General features: G+C 53.6%; 2 long non-coding RNA genes across 4 annotated transcripts in view; one reads left to right on the top strand and one right to left on the bottom strand.

Annotated features, from left to right (window-relative positions):
• LOC119086184 overlaps positions 1 to 2,465 on the bottom strand; it is a 3,249-nt gene extending 784 nt beyond the window's left edge. Inside the window, exons 1-2 of one of the 2 annotated variants that reach the window (XR_005089406.1) lie at positions 1,841 to 2,465; positions 541 to 701 (exon numbers count right to left, since the gene is read on the bottom strand). This is a non-coding gene — a long non-coding RNA (uncharacterized LOC119086184). Of the gene's footprint in view, positions 1 to 540; positions 1,054 to 1,840 lie in introns of those variants that run through there. The other variant, XR_005089405.1, reaches the window with a different exon arrangement.
• Positions 1 to 9,282, top strand: part of LOC119086185 — a 15,493-nt gene extending 6,211 nt beyond the window's left edge. Inside the window, exons 1-3 of one of the 2 annotated variants that reach the window (XR_005089407.1) lie at positions 1,320 to 1,447; positions 1,595 to 1,691; positions 8,920 to 9,282. This is a non-coding gene — a long non-coding RNA (uncharacterized LOC119086185). Of the gene's footprint in view, positions 1 to 1,319; positions 1,448 to 1,594; positions 1,692 to 8,919 lie in introns of those variants that run through there. The other variant, XR_005089408.1, reaches the window with a different exon arrangement.
• Positions 9,283 to 10,315: the final 1,033 nt, after the last annotated feature.

Raw genomic sequence — 10,315 nt, 5'->3', positions numbered from 1 at the left:
TGCATCTTCCCCAGAAGGAGGAGGAGGAAACCGCCAGGAGGAGGAATAATAAAAAAGGAAACGGACGTGCAGTACAGTTGTTAGACCGAGCGTGGCTGAACTCCAGAGGCTGAAGAGGGGGCTGCGGGCTGGAGAGATGTCTCATCTGTTAGCGCTCTGGCTGCGCTTCCAGAGGACCCTGTTCGGTTCCCAGCAACCACAGGGCAGCTCACAACCAGCTGTCACTCCAGTTCTAAGGGTCTGGGTACCTCTCTAGCCTCCTCGGGCATCAGGGATGCACAGACATACATGCAGGCAAAACACCCCTAGCCATAAAACTAATTTTAATTTTTTTCAAGAAGTGGAAGCTGCCGGTGGGTGATGGGACAGCGTGGAGGGGGGGGACACTTGTTTCCAGGCTGGCTGTGGCAAGTAGGACAGAAGCCTGGGAGAGAATGGATCCATCATTTCCTCTAAGCCTCATTCTCCAGATGAGATCACCCCGGTTCAGAAAGAAGAAACAGCTTGGCGGAGAGCAGCCCTGCCAGCCTCCTGGCCTACCTCCAAGGACACAGGACCTCACAGCCTCGCCGTCCTGGGTGTTCCCCAACCTCGCTCTCTCTCCTTTTCTCTTGGCTCCCCAGAAGACATACAGTACATCCTCCCCCTGTGGCATCTTCTACGTGGATTCTCTTCCCTGGCTTCCAGGCCTCCGGGTATTCCTGTTTGAGCCCAGTGTCCAGAAAAACACCATCTAAAGAGCCCTGGCCTCCCCTCCCCACACCTCCTCGGTAGAAGCTGCCCCCTCTCTCTCCACCTCCCACCAACAGTCAACATCACTCAGAGCGATGATTTCTCCCTCCCCCAATACACGACTTATTCAACCCCTTAACTCGTTCTTCCAAGCCAGCTCCTACTCCTCACTGTTGGTTCTTTTTCTCCTAACACCCCAGGACTGAGACCTGAGGGTGGCCTCCTTCCACTCTCCCCAGGGGCCTCCCTACACATTGCTGTGGGGTTGCTGGTCCCCAGAAATACTGTGGACCTGCATTCCCATTTGGCTGGGAGTGGGGGGGGGGTGGGGGGGGGCACTGCACCCTCTACCTTCATGGGATCACAGTTGATTCTCAGCCCACTCACTCAAGCAGCGCTTCGGAGTGGCCACCCCGCCGAGTTCCAACCCCTCAGTCCTCACTTCCTTATTCCCCAGTGTGACAAAAAGGTCGCCCACTCTATTCATCTCCCAACACCATGCTCCCCCCCCCAACGCACTCTGGCACCCCAATCACCCAGCAGGACGTCTCCCAACACCATGCTCCTCCTCCCCCCCCAACACACCCTGGCACCCCAATCACCCAGCAGGACGTCCCCTCCTGCCTTCTGCTCACGCCCACCTGCAGCCAAGGCCTCCAGAGGCGCCCTCCTCCCAAAGCCTGCAGGACTCATTATCCAAACTATTCATCCCCAGGTAATTATGCACTGCCAACGATGATTCTCTGCTGTTTAGCCTGGAACAAGCATGGAAACCGCTGCCTGATCCAGCTCCTGCCTCTGTCTGCAGACCTCATCCCAAACCTTAGAAAACCGCTCACTAAGGTCTGTTTCTCCCCCGCAGTGCCTAGCAGGGAGACAGTAGACGGCTGGATATATGCGAAGATGAGTTCCTCTTCCTACATACGTTGGTCTCAACATAGCCAGTGCTGAGGAGAATGGTAAGCACCTGCTTTATAACCCTGACTCCAGAATTCTCCCACAGGCCACTTTCCTCCTGGCCGCCTCTCAGCTCAGGGCCCCAACAGGCACCCAGGGCCTCAGCAGATTGCTCTGGGATTCTGCTTGTCCACGGAGGCCGCTGACCCACCTCTGAGAGGCTGCCCCAGTCCCTTGAGGGTTTCTTGACTTGGTGATAATGTTTCCTTGCCTGACTCTGGTCCTCAGCACAAGGAAAATATTCCAAGCATGGAGGAAGGGCCAACTAAGCATAAACCCTGAACTGTGTGTGTGTGTGTCACATCCCTAGCTGAAGGCACTCCCGCCCAGCTTGCCCGCCCGCGGTCAAGGGCACCCAAGGGAGCCCCTGCCCTTGGGAGAGAAAGAAGACACTGCACCTTTAAGTCTACAGCCAGTTCAGAAAAACAAGCTGTGATTTATATAAGCGGGAAAATCATGTGATTTGCAGGAACGCTCCCTCCTCCCGGCCCCGCCCCGTTGCCGCCTGTGAGCCCGGCCCAGAGAGCTGGGGCGGGACCGGGAGCTGGGCTGCTGGGCGCGGGGTGCGGGTGGGGCGCTGGGGGGCCTCTCGGGCAGCTCTGCCCCGGCCTCCGATACGGGGCGGGGGGCCAGGGGGAGGTCTAGCGGTGGCAGCCCCTGGTGCGCCCCGGAGTTGAGTCCTCAGCCTCAGGGCTGTCAAGGTTTGGGAGTGCAGATGCCGGGCACTGCCCCTGCTTCCGCGCCCCGCCACTGAGGTCGCACAAAAGCCACCCTGGTCCGTCCCCATCCCCGTCCCCATCCCCACCCCACCCCTGCCCCCAACCCCAGCCCCGGCCAACTCGGCCTGCCCGCATCAGGCCAAAGCGTGGCTTGAGACACCCAGGCTGTTCCCAACTTCTCCCAGAAAAAAAAGGACAACCGACCGGGGGGTCCCCACACGGTGGCTTCTGTGTCCCAAAACTCCCAGCAGGAGGGGAGCGCATTTGGGGAAAGAATCTGGTTGGGAAGGGCAAGATGATGAAAGTTAGCCATTCCCATAGCCGGGAGTGACAGGCCACCAGCTTTCGGGGAGAAAACAAAACCCTCATGTGGCCCTTTCAGACAGAACCAAAGAAGAAAGATGTGTGGTTGGGAGGGCCTGAGAACCAGCAGAGATGTTTTCAATCCTAAAAAAAAAAAAAAAGAGGTGTTGTCTCTGCGTGGAGCCCACACCCACGCACGAGTTCGGTCTCCAGGAGCAAGGGAAAGGCATCACTCCCCGGTGGAAAGGGGTGGGCAAGGCCACACTCGCAGGTGGGACAGGGTAGACACACTCTTCCCAAACCAAGCCCGAGAGAAGTGGAGGGGCTTTCTCAGGAGAGAAGAGCAAGAGAGATGGGGGTCTCTCAGCACCTCCTCCTGCCCAGAAACCACAAAGATGGGTCCCAAAGACCCCTAGAAAGATGGTCATGGTCTTCGCAAAGTAACCAAGGCCAGACAAGCACCTCAGCCTCTCAGAGACACCATCTAGATCAGTGGTCCCTAACGCTGCAACCCTTTAATACAGGTCCTCACGTTGGGATGACCCCCAACCATAAAGTTATTTCCGTTCTCACTTCACAACTGTAATTTTGCTGCTGTTGTGAATCGTAATGTAAATGTCTGTGTTTTCCCATGGTCTTTGGCGACCCCTGGGAAAGGATCACTTCACCTCCCCCCCCCCCCCGCCCCATAGAGGTCGTGCCCCACAAATTGAGAACCACTGATCTAGGTTCTATTTAATTTTCCACTTCAGGGGATAGATGAGGTATAGGATGGGTATCCTCTCCTGCAGGAAAAACTTGATGCTAGTGAGCAGGTTGGAAACATATCAACGGACCATGACCTCAGACTCCAGCTGAGGTCAGCCAAGCCTGCCCTAAGGGCCCGGAGAAGCCTTTCTCTGAGCACACACACACACACACACACACACACACACACACACACACCTCCATGTGCCCTGAAGAGTCTTTCTTCACGCTGTGCTCAGGGAGTCCCCTGGAGTCCTGACTCACCACAGAGAACAGACCCATCCTGGAGAGCGAATGTTTTTGGTTATTCTGCGAACCCTAAAGAAACATATTGTAGGTTAACAGGATTCTGGAGGATTCTGCATTCACACACTAACACCATTCATCCAGTTACTGGGCTATTTAGTGAGTGCTTTGGCACAGAGCTGGGTAGTGGAGGGGTGTGTGTGTGTGTGTGTGTGTGTGTGTAATGTAAGGACAGCCGCTCCCTGAGTCTGGATCCTGCCTCACAGGAAAAAGCAAAGAAAGACGTTTCTGTCCTCCACTGGCGTGCCTGTCTCCTCCCAACCCACCCCCACCCCCCCGCAGGTGTTACCCGGACCCCGGCTCTGTATGCCTCACGGTTTCTTACCAAGAGCCGCTTCTAGAAGGCTCTAACTCTCTAGGGCTTGGGCGGCGGCTATAAGAAGTAACCTAAAGATCTGTCCAAAAAGTGAGATCAAAGTTGGCAGCCTCCTGAGGCACTCCCAAAAAAGGATACAAGCCAGCAAATTATAATTTAGTTCAGGCCCCGCTCGGCTCTCCCCTACCTGCTTGTGTTCTCTACCCAACTTTCCCGCTCCCCGCTCCCCACCCCCACCCCTTTTGGTGTGCCCATCCAGCTTACAGGGCTCTTCTGTCCAAAGCATCCCAAGCCAAGGACTTGCCCAACTCAGAGCCTTCCTTGGGGAACCAGGTGCCACCGCAGCTCAACTGCACCCCATCTCTAGGGTGTTGGGCCCCCGTGGCACTGCACTGGACCTGGAGTGCCCAGTCCCCTCTGTTGCTGTAAGGGCCGCTCACCGGAAGGGACCCCACCATCCACCGTTAACTGTGAGCCCGTCACCACACCTGCCAGACCTCGGCCATATCAGCCCCTGCCTTCTTCCCGGTGTTATCGAAATATTTCCCATATTCAAACATTTCTCCTATTTCGAGCTTTCCTCCCCCCATCCGGGGCACAGCCTGATGATGCTCAGAGGAAGAAGACCCGGCTGTGAGCCTGCAGCCAGCCAAGATTTCAAATGAACAAACAAATTAAGGCCCTGAACTGAAAACACCCTGGAAACTCTGTTACCTTTAAAAGGAACCTCAGAGGCTTTTTTTTTTTTTTTTTTTTTTTTTTTTTTTTTTTCCAAATTCACCAAGGAGGGTGACGGTGAATGAGTGAAATCCACTCACCATGGACACCGTCTCTTTCAGGAAATGGGGCCTCCGCAGAAAGAGGCAGCCTAGATCCTGCCAAGTCCGACTGTTTTAAATTAGACTTCCAGTAAAATGGGGGTGCCGTGCTGACTGGCCTCGGGGCCCTCCCAGCAGTAAAGCTCTGAAACTCCGCCTTTCCCTAAACAACCTTTGAGAAAGCTAGGATGCTCTCACAACAGAATGGAAAATGGATCGGGGGCTCAGGCCTGGGGCCGCAGCGGCTGAAGCTAAGAATCGGGCTTTCACAGTGTCTCGGGCCTGCTTCCCTGAAAGGGCCCCTGCTCTTTCCCAAGCTGCCTCTGAGTGAGCATGCAACTCCCCCAGAGTGGAGAGGCCCGGGAGAGGGGAAAGCTGGCCCAGGCCCCAGTGCAGACTTCCCCTCTGACTCTGTGGAGACGTTCCTCCCTCCCGGCTGGGGGGTGTGTAGGGGGGGAGTACTTTTGGACTTTCTGAACAGCGCATACTTCAGCCAGCCCAGGCCCCAGCATCCTGAACCCCCATTTACAAGTTTTTAGTGACAGCTAGCACATTTGACAACCTCCCCAAATGTGAGCCCCACCAGGCCTCTTTCCCGGGGGTCTAACTAATGAACGATCCTGGGACAAAAAAAGGCAGGGGTGGGTGGGGGGAACCCAAGTGGACAAACCCAGAGACTTGGTTCTCGGGGCCAAGGCTAGAGAGGACCAGAAGGACATGTCCCCAGCTGGCCTCACGGTCTCTCTCCACCACAGGAGCCGAGCCAATCCAGAGACCTCAGGATGAATCAACAGTTCCAGGAAGGGCTCTGTCCCCCAAGCCCACACTTAGCCCAGGTCCTGACCAGGAATCACCAAGTATTCCCAAAAATTCAAGGCACAGTCACTTTCCAAACCAGGAAACCTCTGAGGTCTCTGGGTGGATGCAGCCTGCTGTATACACCCTCAACCCATGGAGGGGTGGACCCTCTGAGTTCCTGCTATGCCTGGGAAGTCCAAAAAGCATATGGCCCCAAAGCAGAAGACCACAGCCCCACAACTAAGGAGGGATCAGATGTTTTAAAGAATGTTGTTCTGAGCCAGATTAAAAGGCATGCCTTTAATCCCAGCACTCGGGAGGCAGAAGCAGGTGGATCTCTGTGAGTTCGAGGCCAACCTGGTCTACAGAGTGAGTTCCAGGATAGCCAGGGCTACACAGAGAAACCCTGTCTCGAAAAACAAAACACAAGAGAGAGAGAGAGAGAGAGAGAGAGAGAGAGAGAGAGAGAGAAGAAGAAGAGAGAGAGAGAGAGAGAGAGAGAGAGAGAGAGAGAGCTGTTCTGAATGCTCAGGGTACATTCTAGGCTTGGCTTTGGTTCTAACTTTATCTCTGTCTCATAACCGGTACCTTTCCCTGTGTTTATAGATATTCTGAAGGCAGGAAGCTCAGCTGAGGGCCCCCCTAAACTGCCCAGGCTGTGCCGGCTCCAGATTTTGTCAGAAGGCCTCCAAGAAGAGCCCCTCCTGCCACTGCGTGCCTGCCAAGAAACACCCTAGTAAACGCTTGGGGCCCCACCTTGCAGGAACTCCATCATCGTGTCCCCACAACCTCACAGTCCCCCAACCTCATAGTCCCCCAACCTCACAGCCCCCCAACCTCACAGTCCCCCAACCTCACAGTCCCCACAACCTCACAGTCCCCCAACCTCACAGTCCCCCAACCTCACAGTCCCCACAACCTCATAGTCCCCACAACCTCACAGTCCCCACAACCTCATAGTCCCCACAACCTCATAGTCCCCACAACCTCATAGTCCCCCAACCTCACAGTCCCCACAACCTCATAGTCCCCACAACCTCACAGTCCCCCAACCTCACAGTCCCCACAACCTCATAGTCCCCACAACCTCACAGTCCCCACAACCTCATAGTCCCCACAACCTCATAGTCCCCACAACCTCATAGTCCCCCAACCTCACAGTCCCCCAACCTCACAGCCCCCCCAACCTCACAGTCCCCACAACCTCACAGTCCCTTCCAAAACTTGCCCCCACAAACCACCCCAAGGTTCTCACAGGGTCTGGGCTCCCACTGGCTCGGATTTCCTGCCTTTCTGCTCCCCAGCCTTCACGAGCACCTCCTCTCAGTGTCTGTCTGTCTGTCTCCCAGCAGCACCTCACCAGCCCGGGCTCTGCCCTGTCGGTGTATTCTCCAAGCCGCTCTAATTCACACAGCAGCAGACTTTTCTCAAGGACTGCGGTCCCTACGAAAAGAAGTTACTCACAGACATTACTCTTCTGAAAGTGTATCAATGATTCCGTACCTCCAGAACTTCCCGGGGCTCCCCCTGCGTCCAATCTTCAGTTCTCTTTTCTTTCTTTAAATTTTATCATGCTAAGTGTACCGGTGCTTTGCCTGCTTGTCTGACTTACCGCTTGCATGCCTACTCCCTGCCGAGGCCAGAAGAGGGCATTGAATGCCCTGGAACTGGAGATATGGATGGTACTGAGCCACGACGTGGGTGCTGGGAATTGAACCCGGGTCCTCTGGAAGGGCGGTCAGTGCTCTTAACCACTGAGCAGTCTCTCCGGCCCTGACCCCCATCTTCAGTTTTCTTCCTCTTTCTCTCTCTCTTCTCCTTCCGATCCAGGGCAAACTCCGGTTCCTACGGGTCTCCCCTGCTGGACTTTTGCTTCACCTTCAGCACCCCAGAGTCCTCATTCCCTCCCAACAGCCAGCCCTTCCTCAGAGGGGTTCTTCATAGCCTACTCCCCCCAAAGAGCCATGTTCTCCTGGAGAGTGGTAGCCCTCTCCCCTGGAATGACAAAGCTGGGCATTTTATGTTCCAGCTAACACTGTTTTCCCCTCTACCCCACCCCAGTTCTCACATCTGGTACCCCTGACAGTCAAATGATCTACCCCAAATTGCTCTGGGTGATCTGTTTTTAAACACGTTAAAAACAAAAATGAACAAACAAAAACCAAGAGACACGGGCGGCGGTGGCGCAAGCCTTTAATCCCAGCACCGGGGAGGCAGAGCCAGGCGGATCACTGTGAGTTCGAGGCCAGCCTGGGCTACAGGGTGAGTTCCAGGACAGCCAGGACTACGCAGAGAAACCTTGTCTCAAAACAAACCATTGAAAAATAAATAATAAAACAAAACAACATTTAAGTAGTCAGGGGTGGGAGGTGCCCCTAGGTGCCACGTCATGTGGGTGGAGGTCAGAGGTCAGAGGACAACCCATGGACGTCAGATCTCTCCTTCTGTCGTGCGGGGGTCTGAGGATCAGCATCCCCACTGTAGCCGAAAATGACAGGGAAAGCAGGGCGGCATAGAAGACACAAAAGGACAATAAACGACTCCCTCCCGGGGATTCTTAGAGTACTCAAGTTCTCAGGACAGGTGGGATAAAGGGGAGCGGGGTGGACAGTTTCTGTGTGGGGTGAGGCAGAGGATGGGTGCTGGTGACGGTCACATGGCAGCATGTGTCACCAGCGGTCACATGGCAGCATGTGTCACCGAAGCTGGAACTTGGAACGGTAAATTTTTTTTTTGAGACAGTGTTTCTCTGTGTAGTTTTGCAGCTTGTCCTGGAACTCACTCTGTAGCCCAGGCTGGCCTTGAACTCACAGAGATCCGCCTGCCTCTGCCTCCCGAGTGCTGGGATTGAAGGCGTGCACCACCACTGCCCGGCTTGCAATGGTAAATTTTATATTACATGTACTTGACTACAATTTAGAAACTAACCCTGAGCCTGACCTCAAGAGGGACTTGGGCTTAACCCGCCAGCAGCTTTTCCTCTCAACCTTCGGTCACAGCACAGCCCTGAAAACCCTGTGCATGTTCCTGAGCTAAGAACACCTCACCTGCTCTCAGACCCAGCCTACCACCTTTCTGTCAAACCTGCCCTTACAGCTACAGGTCCCTTCTAAGGAAAGCTTCAGCACCACAGAGCCATGAGACCTTCAGAAGCATCCGCTGTTGGTCCTATACCTAGATCTGTCATTAAAATTCGCCGCGTGATTTTTGTCTATCTCAATAGGCTTATAAAGGAAAGCAGGAAGATCATAGCCAGCCCCCATCAAGATAATGGAGGTGAATGTGCTTTGAGAAGTGTGTGCAAACTGATTTTACCATCTCACTGCGTCTTATCACACAAGAAGTATCTCAAACCTAAGAAGGAAGCTGCTGCCTGAAAATAAGGAGGGAGCCTGCAACGTTCAGAGGAGACAACTTCAGCCAGGGTCCTTCAGCTATCGACCGAGCAAAGACGGAAGAATGCCCTCTCCTGGACTGCACCAGAAAACCCTCATTTTGCCAAGACACTTATTTCTCCATGATGGAGTGTTTTGTTTTTGATGGTTTTAAAATATATTTGATGGGCTGGAGAGATGGCTCAGAGGTTAAGAGCACTGCTTACTCTTCCAAAGGTCCTGAGTTCAATTCCCAGCAACCACATGGTGGCTCACAACCATCTGTAATGAGATCTGGCGTCCTCTTCTGGCCTGCAGGGATATGTGCAGACAGAACACTGTATACATAATAAATAAATAAATAAATCCTTTAAATATATATATATATATTTGAGGAGGAGGAGAAGGAGGAGTGCTTTGCCTGTATAAGTATTGTGGTGATATATTGTGTACCCTAATAAATTTGCCTGAAGATCAGAGAACAGAACAAGCCACTAGATTAAACATAGATGACAGGCAGTGGTGGCACACACCTTTAATCCTAGCATTCGGGAGGCAGAGATCCATCTGGATCTCTGTGAGTTCAAAGCCATGCTGGACTACATGAGATTGACTCAGTCTAGGAGGGAAACAGAGCCAGGCAGTGGTGGCACACACCTTTAATCCCAGCACTAAAAAAGGAAGTGATATGATGGGCAGAGAAGGTATATAAGGCCTGAGGAGACAGGAACTCAAGTCTTTTGGCTGAGTAAAGCTTTTCAGGCTGAGGAGTCCTAGAGGTAAGAGGTGACCTGTTCCTTTGTCTCTCTGATCTTCAGGCAAATTTTATTAAGGTACACAATATATCACCACGAAGTATGTATACCATATGTGTGCCTGGTGTCTGTGGAAGCCAGAAGAGGGTGTTGGAGCCCCAGACACTCGAATTACAGAGGGTTGTGAGCCACCACATGGGTGCTGGGAACTGAACCCGGGTCCTCTGGAAGAGCAGCCAGTGCTCTTAACCACTGAGCCATCTCTCCAGCCCCACACTGACTTTTATTCTGAGCCAGTGTCCAGCTTTGCCCACAGGTTGCCCATCGTACCGTTCTGATTAGGCACTGAGAGGGTTCTCAGTAGAAGCATGGCTCAGGGTAGACTATGACAATAACAGGCCAAGAGGAATTGTACCCCAAGTACTCATGTTCAGAAAAGTGACACCTCCCAAAGATGCCCAGAGCACCCTAACATGCTGTCAACAAACTA

This window comes from Peromyscus leucopus, chromosome 18 (assembly GCF_004664715.2).
Source record: "Peromyscus leucopus breed LL Stock chromosome 18, UCI_PerLeu_2.1, whole genome shotgun sequence".
NCBI classification, from domain to species: domain Eukaryota; kingdom Metazoa; phylum Chordata; class Mammalia; order Rodentia; family Cricetidae; genus Peromyscus; species Peromyscus leucopus.
The sequence above is the reverse complement of the archived record's forward strand: the minus strand, read 5'-3'. Positions and strand labels throughout refer to the sequence as shown.